This window comes from Chiloscyllium plagiosum, unplaced genomic scaffold, assembly GCF_037043375.1.
Source record: "Chiloscyllium plagiosum isolate Xiang-an unplaced genomic scaffold, Cpla_swu_hap1 HiC_scaffold_14, whole genome shotgun sequence".
Classification (NCBI taxonomy): domain Eukaryota; kingdom Metazoa; phylum Chordata; class Chondrichthyes; order Orectolobiformes; family Hemiscylliidae; genus Chiloscyllium; species Chiloscyllium plagiosum.
The window spans coordinates 10,455,477-10,476,327 of record NW_028270152.1 but is presented as its reverse complement, the minus strand read 5'-3'; the positions used below and the strand labels follow the sequence as shown (position 1 = coordinate 10,476,327).

General features: G+C 47.0%; 1 long non-coding RNA gene across 1 annotated transcript in view; it reads left to right on the top strand.

Annotated features, from left to right (window-relative positions):
• The first annotated feature begins 3,871 nt into the window (after positions 1-3,871).
• Positions 3,872-20,851, top strand: part of LOC148147708 (uncharacterized) — a 50,166-nt gene continuing 33,186 nt past the window's right edge. The window contains exons 1-2 of the long non-coding RNA XR_015759260.1: positions 3,872-3,924; positions 4,351-4,638. This is a non-coding gene — a long non-coding RNA (uncharacterized LOC148147708). The remainder of the gene's footprint in view (positions 3,925-4,350; positions 4,639-20,851) is intronic.

Genomic DNA, 20,851 nt, shown 5'->3' with positions numbered 1-20,851 from the left:
TTTCTATCCAGAGAGGGGTTCTGGAATACACTGCCTGGGTCGAACGTTCAGAAGGAAACTCCACAGTCTTTAAGAAGTACTTGTATGAGCACTCAAAGAGTGTTGGGCCTTCAAAGCTGTGGGCCGAATACAGGAAAATAGGTCTAAAGTTCATAATAGTATATTTTTGGTGGTACAGACTCAATGGGTTGATGGGCCTTCTATGTATTGTATGATTCTGTAATCGAAATAAACAACTGCAGCTTTACATGTCATTTAAAATCCTTGAGAAAGTAAGATCTATCAAGCCAGATTTCTTTCTGAGCTCTGACTTGTCCAACAGTGCAATCAGTTGGGGTCATAACTGTAATCATTTACATAGTGCCTGGATGCCATACTTACACTCAGATAGTAGACTGCTTCTTGGAGAAGGTATTAAGTTAACACGAACCTCAACCATGCTGTTAGGCAATGATACCCATCTCCATGTTCTACTAAGCTGTCTGCCTGGGTACCATCATCAGCACTCACACACTACCAAGTCTGATTATCCACCCAGGAAATTCCATGTCACTGCTCATGGGTTCTGTGGGTCGCTGTGTGGCTGATAACCCCCAATCCAAGAGCCATGTCTGCGCCCACACATTTGGCAGGTGGAGGTGGAGTTGGTCTTTGATATTTCTTTCTGCAATGCCTTTCCCATAATTCCTCTCAAAGAATGATGTGCCTTCATACAGGAGTTTCCTCCCAGTTAGTTCCTTCTGACCGAGGGTGTCCTGTGCATTAACGTCTGTGATGCATTTCTTGAGGGAAGCCGTCACAGAGTCTTAGAAATTCTTCCTTTATTTAGATTACTTACAGTGTGGAAACAGGCCCTTCGGCCCAACCAGTCCACACCGACCCGCCGAAGCGCAACCCACCCAGACCCATTCCCGTACATTTACCCCTTCACCTAACTCTACAGGCAATTTAGCATGGCCAATTCACCTAACCTGTACATCTTTGGACTGTGGGAGGAAACCGGAGCACCCGGAGGAAACTCATGCAGACACAGGGAGGATGTGCAAACTCCACGTAGTCAGTCGCCTGAGGCGGGAATTGAACCTGGGTCTCTGGCGCTGTGAGGTAGCAGTGCTGACCACTACGCCACCGCGTTCTCCTCTTGTTCAGGTGCCTTCCTTGAACAGCTGAAGATTTGCTTTGGCCATCAGAACTCAGGCACCTTAAACAGGTGTCCGGCCCAGCTGAATTGGTTTTGAATGATTGTGGCCTTGAAGCTGCTGCTGTTAGCTGCTATAAGGACACTGATGTTAGTATACCTGTCCTCCCACTGATGCGGAGAATCCATCTCAAACAGCATCGACGGTACTTCACAAGGGCCTTGCGTTGGTGTCTATATGTAGTCCAAGTTTCACAGCCATGCAGGAGAGTCAGAAAGATGACTGCCTTATCCACAAGGATCCTGGTATGAGCACGGTTGTCACGGTCATCGAATTTTCTCATCCTTATATATTCAAAGGCAATGCTCACAGACTGGAGGCAATGCTGAATCTCCACATCAATGTCAGCCTTCGAAGAGAGGTAGCTTCCCAGGTAGGGGAAAATGCTCCACATTTGGGAGGATTCCTTCATTGATCTTAATGAAGAGCTGGATGGGAACATGACCTGAGACAGATTGGTAAAGGAATTCAGTCTTCTAAGCCTGGGTACCAACCTGCTACCAAAGGTAACCATCAGTGCCTAAAGCGAATTGTGTGTATTGAGCGTAATGTGCTGCCAATCCTCTTTCCTGTGTCAGTCTAAGAGCCTGTTGAGCAGCCAATTGTGATCACACACAAATCTTACCTTGTTTCTTTTACCAAAATGCAGTTACACCTCAGTAACCGCATACAGGTTTATTTTAACTCTTAAACCCATTAACTATCACTGACAAGATTAACAATGTGTCTCTCTAGCAGGAAGCCAGGCTCCTTCATTGTCAACCGCAAAATCCAGGCCTTAAACTTCAACCTTAGTTACCAAAAGGTCCCCGTGTCTGTCCTCGGTGTGTCTTTGTCTGCACTCAGTGTTAAATCACAGCCAGACTCAAGTGTGAACTTACTCAATGCAGCTTTTTATTATGAGCTTAAGTAGACATTCTAAGTGATGACCAGTCCCTTACCTGGTGTGGTCTCCCAGCTGTTGGCAAGATGTTGTGAAACTTTAAAAGTTGCAGAAAGGATTTACAATAATGTTGCCAATACTGGAGGGTTTGAGCTACAGGGAGAGTCTGGGGCTTTTTTCCCTGGAGGGTTGGAGGGGTGACCTGATAGAGGTTTATAAAATCATGAGGGGCATGGACAGGGTAAATCCCCAAGGTCTTTATTTAACCTGGGAGGGGTAAGGTTTAAAACAGACCTACGTTGTAACTTTTTCACGTATGCGTATGGAGTCAGCTGCCAGAGGAAGTGGTGGAGGCTGGTACAATTACAACATTTAAATGGGTGGGTATAGGAATAGGAAGGGGTTCAGAGGGATATGGGGCAAGTGCTGGCAAATGGCACTGGATTTATTTAAGATATCTGGCCAGCATGAACGAGTTGGACTGAAGGGTCTGTTTCCAGCACGATGACTCTATGGTTTAGTCTCGGTGTTGGTTTCATCTCTGCCAAAGTGGGTGACTTCTGTTACAGCCAGTTTTGCAGCTTAAGATCTTATGTTGGTCCCCTCACAGTTCCCTTAGTTTCCAAAGTACAGTATCTGAGGAATATTGCTTCCTTACGCTGGATAAGCTTAAGTGAGTCAATTGCATTCTGTGCCATTTATATTAATATTTCAAGTCCAGAAGACACAGCCCATTAACCCTTGTTTTTGTTTGTTGAAGTGTCGTTTAATCTCAGCCTTATCTTTCGCTGATCTTGCCTGTGACTTGTGTGGAATTCGGTTCTCTGGGGACTTGCGCACTTTATATATTCTCCTCAAATTCTATCAGATTTATTACTTATGCAGCAGATCTTGGAGTGCCAAGTCTATAAAGCATATCCGCCAGTCTTACAGTCCCCGGATCAGCTGGTGGGTGATGGATGGAGCCATTAGCAGAATCACTGTAAATAATGTGTAACTTTGAAAATTACAACAGGCTCCCTCATTAAATGCAGTTCAGTCATTTCACTTTCCAATTAATGTTTAAGGCCTCAGTGAGGCCAGTGACAATGCATCAAAGCACAGAGGCAAAACCCAACGGGACATTAATAGCATCTCGTCCACAAGGAGGATTTTCATCATCATTTATGAGCTGTAAATAAAGCGATCCTTTGCCCCAACGCTTCTTTTTATTACTCGAAAGATTGGTGATATCTCCTGGTTGTTGTTTCCTACTTGAAGGCTACGTCCACCTCCATGATTAAAAGTCCTCATCCAGGATTGCAGGATGGGTTAATACAGCAACATCCTCTTACACAACATTCTCTTCTCCATCTCCTCAATGCAACTGAATCTCTTTAATCTTGTTACAATTTACAGGAGTGGGGGAGAGTAGGGGATAAACAAAAGCGGCCATTCTGAGTGGACAGTCGAATTACTCCCAGTTGAGGTGTCCTGTAATTAAAATACACTGGAACACAAGGATCACCACTGGTTCTGCTGCAGGTAACCAATCCAAAGCCTCTGTTGAGAAACCCTCAGAAGAAACACAAATTTAATGAAGTTATGGCTCAATAGACGCTCCCCAAATTGCAACTTGTTTTCACCCAATCAGAACTGTATACCTGCGATTCTGAAAGAGAGAGAATGGTTGCCATGACACCCATTGGTGAATCTTACTGTTCCATTGGAAGAACCAAGTTCATATTAAACAGAGGCAAGGACACGTTGAGTGGTCCATAGAGTAGGGGATGGGGGGAGGTGTGGAGACCTCCTTACCTGGAAGATCACAGGAGGACAAGTGTCTGCACACTGACAACCAAGGTACTGTTTTGTATAATAATGAGTTTTCTAATAACTGAAGAGAATGCAGCAGCAAGAGGCACTGGGGGTGGGGTGTCAGCAAGGGTCAGCCTTACAACATTAGAATTCATGTCTGTGAAAATATAACCAGACAAGGTTACAAGAGTACTGTGCAGGCAAACTAACAATGTCTGAAAAGTCACTGTCTCTTGACAAAAACACAGAATTTAAATGGATGGGAGCCTATTCGTTGACTTAATCTGTGGGTTAGGTTTGGGTTACCTGGGAAGCAATGAGTGATCTTTTTCTCACCTGGAGATGTGAACTTTGACCTGATGACGATGTGCAGGCCACTACCTTAGCTGCCATCATGTTTCCTGACAGCCTGATTGTAGCCCGCTGTGCGATTGGTCTGTGGCCAACCCTTTCCTCTTAATATGTTCACAGGATGTAGGCATCACTGGCCGGGTCAGCGTGTACTGCCTGTCACCTTAACTCCGGTGCCTTATTGAACCACTGCAGTCCACCTGCTGTAGGTTGACCCACAATGCCCTTAAGGAGGGTATTCCAGGATTTTGGAGGTAAAAACATCAGGGCTTTTGCCCGAAACATCGATTTCGAAGCTCCTCGGATGCTGCCTGAACTGCTGTGCTCTTCCAGCACCACTAATCCAGAATTCCAGGATTTTGGTCCAGCGACAGTGAAGCAACCGCGATATGTTTCAATGTCAGGATGGTGAGTAGCTTGGAGGGGAACTTGTAGGTGGTGGTGTTCCTATGTAGCTGCTGCTCTTCTCCTTCCAGATGGAAGTGGTCATGGGATTGGAAGGTGTTGTATAAGGAACCTTGGTGAGTGAGTGGAGTGCATCTTGTAAATATTACACCTTGCTGCTACTGAGTGTCTGTGGTGGAAGGAGTGGATGCCGTAGATGTGGTGCCAATCAAGTGGACTGATTTGTCCTGGATGGTCATAGAGTCATAGAGTCATACAGCACGGAAACAAACCTTTTGGTCCAACCAGTCCGTGCCGAACATAATCCCAAACTAAACTAGTCTCACCTGCCTGTTCCTAGCCCACATCCCTCCAAACCCTTCACATGCATGTATCCATCCAAATGTTTTTTAAACATTGTAACTCTACCCACATCCACCACTTCCTCAGGATGTTCATTCCACACACAAACCACTCTCTGTGTAAAATATTTGCCTCTTATGTCTTTTTTAAAAATCTCCATCCCTTCCCCTTAAAAAGGTGCCCCCTAGTCTTGATGTCGAGCTTCTTGAGTGTTGTTGGATCTGTGCCCATCCAGGCAAGTGGGGAGTATCCCATCACACTCCAGACTTGTACCTTGTAGATGGTGGACAGGCTTTGGGGAGTCAGGAAGTGAGTTACTTGCTGCAGTATTCCTAGCCTCTGACCTGCTCTTGTAGTCACTGTGTTTATATGGTGAGTCCAGATGAGTTTCTGGACAATGGTAACCCCCAGGATGTTGACAGTGGAGGATTCAGTGATGTCAGTACCACTGAATATCAAGGGCGGTGGTTAGATTATCACTTATTGGAGATGGTTATTGCCTGACTCTGTGTGGCATGAATGTTACTTGCCATCTCCCATCCCAAAGCTGAACATTGTTCAGGTCTTGCTGCATCTGGACATGCACTTTTTCAGTATCTAAGGAGTCATGAATAGACAATAGACATGGTGCTTTACATGATGTAATAATCAGTCAACATCATCCACTTCTGAGGCAGGTCATGATGAAGCAGCCGAAGATAGTTGGGCAACTCTGAGGATCTCAGGCGCTTGTGTGGTGTATCTATGCCCAGAGGTCTGCAATGCCATCTCTGAACATGTTGATGAAAAGTACCTGTCCTGAGGGGCTCCTGTAGAGATGGCAAACTCTTTGATGAAATGTGGGACTCAGTGACAAAACATTTCTTTTGTCCATTTGAATTGTCCCGAGTGGCTTTCTAGGCTATTTCAGAGAGCAGTTAGGAGTTGGCCTTATTGCTTTGAGCTTGGAATCATGTACAGACCAGACAAGGATAGCAAATTTCCTTCTCCAAAGAGTGCGAATGAACTAGGTGAGGGGTTTTGGACAATCACAGACTGCTTTTGCGATTGCTATCAGGGAATATCGGCTTTCATTGATTGAACTACCAGTGTTGTGGTGGGATTTGAGGTCTGGTGCTGCGGACATTAGTCTGAGCCTGCAGAATATCAGCCTGGTGACATAACCCCTGCACCACATCTCCTTCTGATAGTTACCAGCCAGCTTTATAGCTTGGAATTGGGGGTCTAGTGGTACTATTGCTCAACTATAAATCCAGAGACACCAGGTAATGTTCTGGAGACCCAGTTTGAATCCCACCATGGGAAAGGTGGAATTTGAATTCAATAAAAATCTGTAATTAAGGAAGTCATGATAACCATGAAACTGTCATCAATTGTTGGGACAAACCCATTAGATTCACTAATGTCCATCAGGGAAGGAGACTGCCATCCTTACCTGGTCTGGTCTACATGTGACCATGGCAATGCGTTTGACTCTTAACTGTCCTCTGGGCAATTAAAGATGGACAATAAATACTGAGCCAGCGAGCAATGCCTGCATCCTAGAAACAAGTCAAAAAGATGTTTAAAGGATTCAGTTCAGATTTGTGTGTATTTCCTGTTTATTGACATGAGAAGGTTCTGGAGATAATAAACCCTCTTCTTCTAGAACCACAGGGTGTGAGGCCATTGGCTGAAAAATGCTTCAGGACATCTAGAGGTCTGAAAGATGCGATATAAATGCCTGTCTTTCCTCTTTCTGATTACTGTCCACCTGTTATCACAGTCTCTCACAGAAACTAATGTCAATTCTTGTAATGTCATGGACCTCCCACATCTCAAGCAGCCGGTTGTGCTCACTGGCGATAATACAGTCTGACTGAGAGCAAAGGAACATGAGGGATGAAGCTTCAAGTTACACACACACACACACACACAGACACATAAACAGACACACACACATATATACACACAGACAGACACACACACATACAAACACACGCACACACAGACATAAACAGAAACACACACACATACACAGACACATAGACACACACATATATACACACAGACAAACACACACACATACAAACACACGTACACACAGACATAAACAAACACACACACACACATACAAACACACACAGACATAAACAGAAATACACACACACACACACACAGACACATAAACAGACACACATATACACACAGACAGACGCACACATACAAACACACGCACACACAGACATAAACAGAAACACACACACAGACGCACACATACACATAAACAGACACACACACATACACACAGACACAAACACATAGACAGACACACACATAGACAGACACACATGCAGACACACACACAGACACATACACAGAGACACACACAGACACACACATACACACAGAGACACACACAGACCAAGACACACACACACAGACACACACAGGCATACGGACAGACACATACACAAAGACACACACACACTCACAATCCCAACACATGCACACATATGCAAACACACACAGACATAAACAGAAACACACACACATACACACAAACCCAACACACGCGCACACACAGACACACACATACAAACACACGCAGACACACACACACAGACACACATACACACATACACTCACTCTTACACACACAGACACACACACTCTCTCTCACAGACACCACACCACAGACACACACACAGACACACACACACTCTCACACATACACTCACTCTCACACAGACACCTCAAACACACACACTCCTCTCCCACATGCACTAACCCTCACACATACACCACAGGCACACACACTCACACACACACTCACTCTTACACACACAGACACACACACTCTCTCTCACAGACACCACACCACAGACACACACACAGACACACACACACTCTCACACATACACTCACTCTCACACAGACACCTCAAACACACACACTCCTCTCCCACATGCACTAACCCTCACACATACACCACAGGCACACACACTCACACACACACTCACTCTCATACATATACTTTCTCACACAGACACCACCGACATACACACGCACACACACACACTCACTTTCACACATACACTCCTCTCACACATACACTCACTCTCACATACTCTACAGGCACACACACACACTCACTTTCACAGATACACGCATATGCAAATACATATGAATAAACGTACACAGAGTCACAAACGTTCACATCTATAATTTGCAGCAGCCCCTGCTTTCTACTCTGCAGAATTTTGAAAGGAGATTTGAAAATTGGACTTGAAACTTCATCATAAGGCTGTAAGAACGAGGAGCAGGAAGAGGCCATTCAGCCCCTGGAGCCTGCTCTGCCATTGAATGGAATTGTGGCTGACCTGACATTCTCACGTCCACTGTCCTGCCCTTTCCTCTTAACCCCACTGATCAAGAATCTATTTACCTCAGCCTTAAATATCCTTCTCTCTCACTCTCACGTTCTGACAGAATCACACCCTCACCCTGGTTTCAAAGGGTAATGCTGAGGACATGACGGCCGAGTGCTATTGTTGTTGGATTGTTAGTCCAGCATCTGAGCTAGTGTTGTGGGTATCCAGGTTTGAATCCCATCACGGCAGATGGTGGAATTTGAATTTAATAAAAAAATCTGAAGTTAAGTGTCAAGTGATGATCATGAATCCTTCACTAATTGTTGGGGAAAACTCCATCTGGTTCACTGATGTCCTTCGGTGACAGAAACTGCCATCCTTACCCGGCTTGGCCTACACGTGACTCTAGACCCACAGCAACGTGGTTTGTGTTCAATAGACAATAGACAATAGGTGCAGGAGTAGGCCATTCAGCCCTTCGAGCCTGCACCGCCATTCAATATAATCATGGCTGATCATTCCTAATCAGAATCCTCTTCCTGCCTTATCTCCATAACCCTTGATTCCACTATCTTTGAGAACTCTATCCAACTCCTTCTTAAATGAATCCAGAGTGTGGGCCTCCACTGCCCCCTGTGGCAGAGCATTCCACACAGCCACCACTCTCTGGGTGAAGAAGTTTCTCCTGAGCTCTGTCCTAAATGGTCTACCCCGTATTTTTAAGCTGTGTCCTCTGGTTCGGCACTCACCCATCAGTGGAAATATGTTTCCTACTGCCAGAGTGTCCAATCCTTTCATAATCTTATTCGTCTCAATCAGATCCCCTCTCAATCTTCGAAACTCAAGAGTATACAAGCCCAGTTGCTTCAGTCTTTCAGTGTAAGGTAATCCTGCCATTCCAGGAATTGACCTCGTGAATCTACGCTGCTCTCCCTCAATAGCCAGAATGTCTTTTCTCAAATTTGGAGACCAGAACTGCACACAGTATTCCCAGGTGTGGTCTCACCAGGGCCCTGTACAGCTGCAGAAGCACCTCTTTGCTTCTATACTCAATTCCTCTTGTTATGAAGGCCAGCATGCTGTTAGCTTTCTGCACTACCTGCTGTACCTGCATGCTTGCCTTCATTGACTGGTGTACAAGAACACCCAGATCTCTCTTTACTGCCCCTTTACATAAATTGATTCCATTGAGGTAGTAGTCTGCCTTCCTGTTCTTGCTACCAAAGTGGATAACCATACATTTATCCACATTAAACTGCATCTGCCATGCATCTGCCCACTCACCTAACTTGTCCAGGTCACCCTGTAATCTCCTAACATCCTCATCACTTTTCACCCTGCCTCCCAGCTTTGTATCATCAGCAAATTTGCTAATGTTATTGCTGATACCATCTTCTATATCATTAACATATATTGTAAAAAGCTGTGGTCCCAGCACGGATCCCTGCGGTACCCCACTGGTCACTGCCTGCCATTCCGAAATGGAGCCATTTATCACTACCCTTTGTTTCCTATTCGCCAACCAATTTTCAATCCAAGCAATATACCATTCCTCCTCAACGATTAAAGTAAACATTTGTCCATCATTTACTTGTGCAGGAAAAGAGTCAATTGCCTTCTGAGCAAAAGGGACAGCTATAAATGCTGACCCAGCCAGCGACGCCCAAATCCCATGAATGACTTCTTTTAAAAATTAAAAAGAAAACAATTGTAGCAAATAGACTAAATATAGAGGAGGGAGTGAACAGTATTTGGCACCAGACAAGAATGTGCAATAGAAACCACAATCAGATCAGGCATAAACCTATTGAATAGCAGAGAGACTTGAGGGGCTGAGTGGCCTGCTCCAGTCCCTAATTCTCATGCTCCTATGTATGTGCTGCAAACATACAGTGAGTTGTGTAAATGCACCAGGGATGTGATAAGTGGAAACGAGATGGACATTGAATCATAAGAGACATACTGTAGACAGACAGAAGTCATTCAATGGCAGAAGACTTACATTCAAATAACAATTCAATGCCCCTCATGATGTCCCGAAATATTCGGGTAATCCATGTGATTTAATAGCTGGGACTCTTTTCCTGCACAAGTAAATGATGGACAAATGTTTACTTTAATCATTGAGGAGGAATGGTATATTGCTTGCACCAAGAATCATAGAATCCCTCCAGTGTGGAAATAGTCATTCAGCCCAACCAGTCCACACCGACTCTCTGAAGAGCAACCCACCCAGACCCATTGCCCTACTGTATTACTCTACATTGCCCCCTGACTAATTCACTCCTACATACCCCTGAACACTATGGGCAATTTAGCATGGCCAATGCACCCTACCCTGCACATCTTTGGGTTGTGGGAGGCAACCCACACAGACATGGGGAGAATGTGCAAATTCCAAACAGACAGTCACCTGAGGGTGGAATCGAACCTGGTCCCTGGCACTGTGAGGTAGCAGTGTTAACCACTGAGTGACTATGCCGCCCCCAAAGGGGCATTGTTTATTCAATTAAACATTTCTCCAGTAGATACAATTCATAGCTTCTCATTTTCCAATAATTGTATTTTAAAAGAAAGGTAAGAATGACAAAATTGTTATAGCACACAGAAGGCCATTCAGCCCAACATACTGGCACTGGCTCTTCAAACAAACATTATTACTGATACTAGCTTCCTACCTTCCCTCTGTACTCTATCATACTGTATCTATCCAAAAAAAGCATCCAGTGACCTCTTGAATGTCTCAATTGAACCTGATTCCATCCCGTTTCCAGGCAGCCCAACACCTCACTGCATGAAAAAGCATTTCCGCACATCATTTTTGCTTCATTTGTAAATCCATATGTTTTCATACACCCTCTCCCTCTTGACCCTTTATGAGAGGTAACACCTTCTCCCGATCTGCTCTGTCCAGGCCCTCTCGTGGTTTTGCAAACCTCTGTCAGATCCCCCTCTCAGCCTTCCTCTCACCATGAGGAACATTTCCAAACTTGCAATCCTCGAATCAGACAGTACCTAACAGGCATTTCAGCCCATCGGGGGTTAAACTGCTCTCAGCCTACACTAGTCCCACTTTCCAGAACATGGTCCATAGCCTTGATATTATGACGCTTCAAGTGCATATCCAAATACTTTTAAAAAGTTGCCTGAGATAGCCAGCCTCAATCACCCTCCCAGGCAGCGCATCACAACACCCACAAATGGAGCTGCATCAGAACATTATTTAAGTGGGCCATGACACACTGCAGCCCCCAGGAACGATGAGAAGCCAAGGAAAAACACCTGTACAACGTGTTCAGGAATAATGGGTACCCAATCATCACAGTCCGCCAATTCCTGCACAACAGACCCTAAACAAGCAGACACAACATGCCCAGAGACTCCAGCCACCCTGCCCTACATCAAAGACATCTCAAAGATAATGACCAGACTACACCAACCCCTTGGCATCATGGTAGCCCACAAACCTACCACCACACTGAATCTAAAGGACACCGTACCACCAACAACCAGCAGAACAAACATCATATACAAAATACCCTGCAAGGACTGTAACAAACATTACATTGGACAGATGGGCAGGAAACTAGCCACCAGGATACATGAGCACCAACTAGCCACCAAAAGACATGACCTAATATCACTAGTACCCATACACACAGATGAACAGGGACACCAGTTTAATTTGGATCGTACATCCATCATGGGACAGACTAAACAATGACACATGCAGGAATTCCTCAAGGCCTGGCATTCAAGTTGGAACTCCATTAATAAACTTATAGATTTGGACCCCATTTACCAACCTCTCAGAAACAGGACTGGAAGTGATGTCACCCACCATAACAAACCAAGACATAGAAATAGCAAATAGGACAGAACACCAGTGCTTCATCGGAGACTCACTGATGATGTTACCGAGCGTGATGAACGAAACATCTGAGAACAAATCAACCAGCTCAGTGAGCAAACTTACAACCTCACCCACAACCTGAGCTACAAATCCTCTCTAAAAAAAGTGCATTCCAGGCCCCCACCACCCTCTGGATGGAAAAGCTTTTCCTCAAATACCCTCTAAACCTCCTGCCTTTCACATTAATCTAATGCCTCCTTGTTATTGATCCTTCTAGTAAGAGGAACAGCTGCTTTCTATCCACCCTGTCCATGCCCCTCATAATCTGATCCACCTCTATCAAGTCCCCCTCCCTCAACCTTGTCTGTTCCAGAGAAAACAAACTGAGCTTATCCAGCCTGTCTCCATCGCAGGGGACATCCTGGAGAATGTCTTCTTAAATCTCCTGAAGTTTCTCATCGTCAATCTTGGAAACCACGTCTTGCACTCTCTGCAATGATATTACATCCTCCTTAGAGTGTGGCAGCCAGAACTGTACGCAATCCTCCAGCCAAATTAAGAATGTGGGTGTCCATTCGTTAGGTTTGAGGATGCCACAGTGTGTGGCACAGGGAAAAGGGGAATGGATGAAGGGTGAGTGGAGGGGTGATGGAGAGACCCCGCAACCCAGGGTCCAGGTCATTCCTCTCGGTGGGGGGGGGGGGAGGGCAGGGATTTGTCAGAGAAGTGGAAACAAACACAGTAACTGTTAATTGACTAACAGGAAAATTATAGAGAATGTAGCTTCTCCTCACACAACGAGGTGACACCTTAATGGTGAGTCAATGACTGATGGGACTACTGATCACTGCTCATTAATCTGAGTCACATTCAGACAGTGGAGTGCTGCGAACCATTTGCTATGTCTCTCCTGAATAGTCAATTCCGCTCAGGTACTGTGCAAAAGGAAGAATGATGCTGTGACAGGAAGGTGAAGGGGACTCCTTCTCTTACCACAACACCATAAGATACAGGAACAGAATCAGGCCATTCAGCCCACTGTGTCTGCTCTGCATTCAATCGTAATCGTTGAATCAGAGCAGGAGTAAAGGCTGCTGGTAGATTAGCAACAAAATAATTCAGAACAACTATTATTTATTCATTCTTCAGATGTAATGTGACTGCCAACGGGGTTAGCATTTATTGTCCCTCCCTAGTTGCCCTGGAGAAGGCGGTGGGTGAGCTTACTTCTTGACCTGCTAATGGTGTCAGGTCACCCACCGTGCTATTAAGGAGGGATCCCCAGCCTTGTGACTGACCAGTAGAGAAGACATGGAGATCCCATTTCAAATAAAGCAATGTTCACAAAACAAAGTAATCCAAGGCCCTTCACACCAGCATTCCTCAAACAAATACCAAAGCTATGCAGGTTGGGTGACTTGGCCATGCTAATCATAGTGTTCAGGATGTTTGAGTTAGGTGCATTGGTTAGGGGTAAATACAGGGTAGGGGAATGGGTCTGGGTGGGTTACTCTTCAGAGGGTCGGTGTGGACTTGTTGGGCCAAAGGTTCCATTTCTATACTGTAGGAATTCTATATTCTATATGGAAAAAAACAAGCACTGAGTAGTAATGGGCTTGGATTTTATGTGAAGAGATATAATGAGACTATCTCCTGAAGAGAGTAAAGCGATAGTATCTTCTGGAATCTGCATTGGTGAGTCAAACGTGAAAATCTGAAAATTGCTGTAATAATTAGGGTGGTTCAGTGGTTAGCACAGCTGCCTCACAGCACCAAGGACCTGGGTTCGAACCCATCCTCAGGTGACTGTCTGTGTCCAGTTTGTACGTTCTCCTTGTGTCTGTGTGGGTTTTCTGTGGGTGCTCTGGTTTCCTCCCACAATCCAAAGATGTGCAGGTTAGGGTGGATTGGCCCTAGGAAATTGCTTGGTGGTGTGCTGGGATGTGAAGGCTAGGTGGAATCTCAGTGTGGAGGGTGGGGTCTGGATGAGATGCTATTCTGAAAGTCAGCGTAAACTTGATAGACCGAATGGTCTGCTTCCACGCTGTAGGGATTCTATAATTTGCCCTGAAGTTCCAGCTTTACTGTACCAATTTGCCATCAATAGATGCAAGTAGGAAGGGATATGGGGCAAATGGCACTAGATTAATTAGGCTTTCTGATCCGCGTGCACGAGTGGACCAAAGGGTCTGTTTCCACACTGAGCAACTATGACCGTAAGTAGCATTGAGGGACGAACAAGACTGTGAGGGCATCCACTTATTGCACACAAATACTAAAACAGAAAATGTTTATTCCAGTGCATTCTGGTAGATGTACATTTTTAACAGGGTGTTAAATCTTAACAAACACCAGATAACATCTCTGGCATTAAACATGAAATTTTGGAGTCTCATCCATCAGGAGTTAATTATCATTGGGGACTTTCGAAAAAAATTAAACATGTTTTCCAACCTTTCTTTACTTGCAGTACCTTTTATCTCTCTCTTTTAATCCCATCATTTTTTTCTGTCTCTGCGGTACACTTTTTTTTTTGCTGTGAGTTAAATGATTTAAATTATATTTTCTGCTCTGGACCTCATCAGCCGGGTTTAGCTCAGTTGGCAGGAAGGTTGGTGTGTGATACCAACATCGTGGGTTTGATTCCTAAGCTGGTTGAGGTAACCACAAAGTACTCTCCTTCTCAACCTCTCTCCTCACCTGAGGCATGGCAACCTTTAGGTTAAACCGCCACCAGCCATCTCTCCGTAATGAGAGAGAGCAGCCCTGTGGTTTGTTAAGACAATGGTGACTTTACCCTTTCCTGAGATTATGTGGGCAGTACCCCCTCAGAATTGCAGTGGATTATCAACGTAGCTTTCTGCACTTAGTCTTGGAGTAGGATTTGAACTAGGAGCATTGTGATTTAAGAGATTAATCTGAGCTATGTTTTTACATTCCAGATTAATTAATTGGTTTTAAAGTCCACCCACTGGTTATAGAACATAGAACATAGAACATTAGAACATAGAACATAGAACATTCCAGCGCAGTACAGGCCCTTCGGCCCTCGATGTTGTGCCGACTTGTAGTTATGGTGGGACTTGAACCTGTATCCCCAGAACACTAGTAGTGTAGGCCATTGGATTCCTAGCTTGGCAACTGCTCATTCCTGGTGAAGGGCTTTTGCCCGAAACGTCGATTCTCCTGCTCCTCAGATGCTGCCTGACCTGCTGCGCTTTTCCAGCGCCACACTCTCGACTCTGATCTCCAGCATCCGCAGTCCTCGCTTTCACCTAACGTTACCACTCCGTCAACCCAGGTGTCCTGGTCTGAAAGTTGCTATTGTGCAGCGTTCCCAAGTTATCCTGATTTGACCTGATTTAGGTTTGAGTTGGTGCTACAATTGGGCATGCTTGCAAACCAATATAGAACAGAATGGGACAGAATATCTGAGAGACTCATCCTACAGCTCTCAGATTTGACCGATTTCTCAAAAATCCCTGAGCCTGAAGAGTTTGCATTGGAAGATTCTCTCTCTCTGTCTCTCTCTTTCCAACCCTTTTCCTTTCTTTAAACATAAGTGATACAAAAATTATACTTTTTCGTTTTGGAAAGAAATGAGCTATTTTGGAGAAGAAATCCATCATTTTCTCTTCTTCGGGAGGATATTTTGTATTCCCACAACGAAGCTTGATTACGTGAGCAAACTTAACATAAATTGTACTGCTTCAGTGATTCATAACAAATTAAAATTAACTGCTTGTCAAGTGCTACCAGCCATAGGTGAAAGGTTATGGCTATCAGCATTTCCATTGGCTGACAGCTCATTCCTTTTCTATTATGCTCCATCTTTCTTTAAAAAAAAACCCAACGCTTTGAGCTTGCCCTCCGCCTCTTGCAGCCCTCGGTTTAATTACAATTGCAGATTACGTACGCGCCAGCAGCAACACCCCACCCCGCTTCTTTCCCTACAACGAGAGAACTGTCAGCAAATCACACATCTCGGGCTGAGGGAAGGTCTGGTCTCTCGCTCACTCCCACTTCAATGGGAGAAAAATAAAATTAGGCAAATTACGCGCACTCCCTTCTCTTGACACCAGCAATTACTTGCTAAGTACGTGTTTGAACAAACCAGTTCATTTTCAACAAGACCTATCAGGTCATTTCATTTGACAGATGACTACTGCTAGGCATCCCTCCATGCCCAGTGGTTGCCATGGTGAATTGGGAGACCATGGAGCATTAGTACCTGAGTACATGTTCCTTTCAATGCAGGGACTTGTTCAAATAAATCATTTCATAATTACGATATTTGATGGCGGATAGGCTGTCATGTTAAGGTTGCAAGGAGGGTTTGAGTGAGAGCAAGACACCAGTTATTTGTCAAAACTGTAAGTGTGGAGTGAGTTGACAGGGTCTTCAGGGCCCTGTTCATGCATTGGCGAGCTCGTTATGTTAAGTCGACATGTGAAAAACAAACATACTTTGAAACAGCACTCTTTCCTCAACATCACCCATCTCCTCGCATCGTGAAAGAAAGCTCTGTTTTGTTTCTATTCTTCTATTCATTCATGGGAGGAGGAGAGCGTGTCTACTAGGCCAGCGTTTATTCCCAATCCCTAAATGCGCTTGAAGGGGCTGGTGGTGAGCCGTTACAGTCAATGGGGAATGGGGGCAGCCACAGTCCTGTTCAGGGGGGGGGGAGTTTTAAGATTGGGACCCAGCGACACTGAAGGAACAGGGATATATTTCCAAGTCAGGATGGTGTGTTGAGGGGAACGTGCAGGGGGGTGGTATTCCAATGCTCCAGCTGCCCTTGTCCTTCTAGATGGAAGTGGTCGTGGGTTTGGAAGGTGCTGGCTGAGGAGCAGTGCTGCAATGTTTGAGCGTAATGAAAACTTTGATGTCTCGATGTCACAGTCAAACATTCATTGTGTTTCTTCATATCCTAAAGCAGTGCCAGAGTACATCAAATCCAATTAATCTGCCTGACAGTGTGGGCACTGTTATAAGGTGAGCAAACACCCAACACTAGTCCACTCCATTTGCTTTGCTTTCCTTTTCTTTTTTTCCTTTTTCTCTTTATCTTTCTTTTTTTTTAACCTCCCTGTTAGAATCATTGAATGCTTACAGGTGTTGAACCAGGCCCAACACTAGAGGATGTAGGTTTAGGGTGAGAGGGGAAAGATTTAAAAGGGACCTGAGGGGCAACTTTTTCACCCAGAGGGTGGTGCGTGTGTGGTGCCAGAGGAAGTGGTGGAGGCTGGTACAATTACAACATTTAAAAGGCATCTAGATGGGTACATGAATAGGAAGGGTTTAGAGGGATATGGGCCAAATGCTGGCAGATGGGACTAGATCGATTTGGGTCATTGGTCGGCATGGACGGGTTGGACTGAGGGTCTGTTTCCATTGTGTACAGCTCTATGACTCTATGACTCTGCACACTGACACTCCAAAGAGCATCCTACCTAGACTCAACCCCTATCCTATCCCAGTAACTCCATATTCCCCATGCCTAACCCAAGTACAGTCAATTCTGCTATAACGTGTGTCTCTTCAATGCAAATTGGTTGTAACCTGACAGAAAAACTTAGAGCATTATTTGTAGAATGCGAACTTTCCTTACCTGTATTGGCTATAATGCAATTCCAGCCCCATTAGTGCTGCTACTACACAATTTTCTTATAACGCAGGATCACACTGAGATGGCACAATCGCATTATATCAGAACCAACTATACCCGCACATCCCTGGACACTATAGGCAATTTAGCATGGCCAATCCACCCTAACCTGAACACCTTTGGACTGTGGGAGGAAACTGGAGCACCCGGAGGAAACCCAAGCAGACACGGGGAGAATGTGCAAACTCCACACGGTCGCCCGAGGCGGGAATCGAACCCGGATCCTGGCGCTGTGTGCAGCAGCAGTGTTGACCACTGAGTCTCTTTGTGAAGAGCTTGGTTGCGCCAATAGCTTCAGTGGCAGTGAGATGAGCTGAGCCCGGACTTGTGGAACCTGAGGTGGAGGGGAGTTTGTACCCAGTCGTGGACACATAGTTGGCAGCTGCATCGGTGAGGTGGGTCCAGGGTACACGCTTGGCAGTGGTGCCAGAGTTGAGTTTGGGCCCAGCACAAGACCTGGCAGTATCATTGGTGTCTACATTGGCGATGTCCAGTGAGGACTCATGATGGGGCTCAGAGGGTGTCGGACAGTGTGGCAAGGAGGCTGGTGCCTGGCCACTCCAGACCCATGGCCAAGCACTTCACCAGAAGTACTGTAAAGCTGAACCTTATTTCTTTATTTTTCTGCCTTTATATTCTATGTTTTATTTCACTCTTCTGTATTTTAAGAGGGTGCTGCAGAGTGACGACACTATATGACACTTTTCACTGTATTTTGTGACAAAATAAATGTACAAGACTTTGGTCAGGCTGCTTTTGGAGTGGTCTCTATGCTGTGGGAAAAGATTTTTCAGATTAGATTCCCTACAGTGTGGAAATAGGCCCTTCGGCCCAACAAGGCCACACTGGCCCTCCGAAGAGTAACCCACCCAGACCCATTCCCCTCTGATTAGTGCACCTTAGCATGGGGCAATTTAGCCTGGCCAATTCACCTAATCGGCACATCTTTAGATTGTGGGAGGAAACCCACACAGACACGGGGAGAATGTGCAAATCCACACAGACAGTCACCCAAAGCTGGAATTAAACCCGGGTCCCTGGTGCTGTGAGGCAGCAGTGCTAACCACTGAGCCACCATGCCATCTATCATGAAACTTGAAAGGGTGCAGAAAAGATTTACAGGGATATTGCCAGGGTTGGAGGGTTTGAGGGGACTCGGGGTCGGGGGGAGAGGTATCGGGGTCAGGGGGGAGCGGTATCGGGGTCAGGGGGAGAGGTATCAGGGTCATGGGGAGCGGTATCGGGGACTCGGGGTCAGGGGGAGAGGTATCGGGGTCAGGGGGAGTGGTATTGGGGTCAGGGGGGAGCGGTATCAGGGACTCGGGGTTGGGGGGAGCGGTATCGGGGAGGCGGGGTCAGGGGGAGAGGTATCAGGGTCAGGGGGAGTGGTATCGGGGTCGGGGGGAGCAGTATCAGGGACCCGGGGTCAGGAGGGAAGCAGTATCGGGGTCAGGGGGAGCGGTATCAGGGTCGGGGGGAGCAGTATCGGGGTCAGGGGGAGTGGTATCGGGGTCAGGGGGAGAGGTATCGAGGACTCGGGGTCGGGGGTACAGTATCGGGGTCGGGGGGAGAGGCATCGGGGACTCGGGGTCGGGGGTACGGTATCGGGGTCAGGGGAGAGAGGTATTAGGGACTCGGGGTCGGGGGGAGCAGTATCGGGGTCAGGAGGAGAGGTATCAGGGACTCGGGGTCAGGGGAGAGCGGTATCAGGGTCAGGGGGGGAGAGGTATCGGAGTCTCAGGGTCAGGGAGAAGGGCCTCGAGCCTCTGACACCTGATGACTCACAGCCTGCCCCCAATAGAGCCCACCAAGGGCCTCTCTGCCAGTGAGCCTGGGGGTGGTGAACGTTTGGGCAGTGATCCTGGGACTTGGGTTGCTGGGAGTGATGACCCTGGGAAGAAGTGACTGTGGGGAGTGGTGACTCTGGGGAGAGGTGTCCCTGGGGAGGTGACCCTAGGGAGTGGTTACCCTGGGGAGTGGTGACTCTGGGTGAATGGCGACCCTGGGAAGTGGTGACTCTGGGGAGTGGTGGCCCTGGGGAGTGGTGACCTTGGAATGGTGACCCTGGGGAATGCTGACTCTGGGGAGTTGTGACCCTGGGGAGTGGTGACTCCAGGTACTGGTGACCCTGGGGAGTGGTGACCCTGGGGAGTGGTAACCGTGGGGAGTGGTGACTCTGGAGAGTGGTGACCATGGTGTGGTTACCCCCAGTTTGGTGACCCTGGGGTGATGACTCTGGGGAGGTGACCCCGGGGAATGGTGACTTGGGGAGTGGTGACCCTGGGATGTGGTGACCCTGGGGATTGGCGACCCTGGGGATTGGTGACCGTGGGATGATGACACTGGGGAGTGGCGACTCTAGGGAGTGGTGACCGTGGGATGATGACCCTGGGGAGTGGTGACCCTGGGGATTGGCGACCCTGGGGATTGGTGACCGTGGGATGATGACCCTGGGGAGTGGCGACCCTGGGGAGTGGTGACCGTGGGATGATGAACCTGGGGAGTGGCGACCCTGGGGAGTGGTGACCGTGGGATGATGACCCTGGGGAGTGGCGACCCTGGGGAGTGGTGACTCCGGGGCTAGTGACCCTGGGGAGTGGTGACCCTGGGGATTGGTAACCCTGGGATGGTGACCCTGGGAAGTGGCGACCCTGGGGATTGGTAACCCTGGGATGGTGACCCTGGGGAGTGGTGACCCTGGGGAAATGCGACCCTGGGGATTGGTGACCCTGGGGAGTGATGACCTTGGCGATTGGAGACCCTGGGATGGTGACCCTGTGGAGTGGTGACCCTGGGGAGTGGCGACCCTGTGGAGTGGTGACTCAGAGGCTGGTGACCGTGGGGAGTGGTGACTCTGGGGAGTGATAACCCTGGGGAGTGGTGACCCTGGGGAATGGTGACTCCGGGGCTGGTGACCCTGGAGAGTGGTAACCCTGGGGAAATGCGACCCTGGGGATTGGTGACCCTGGGATGGTGACCCTGGGATGGTGACCCTGGGGA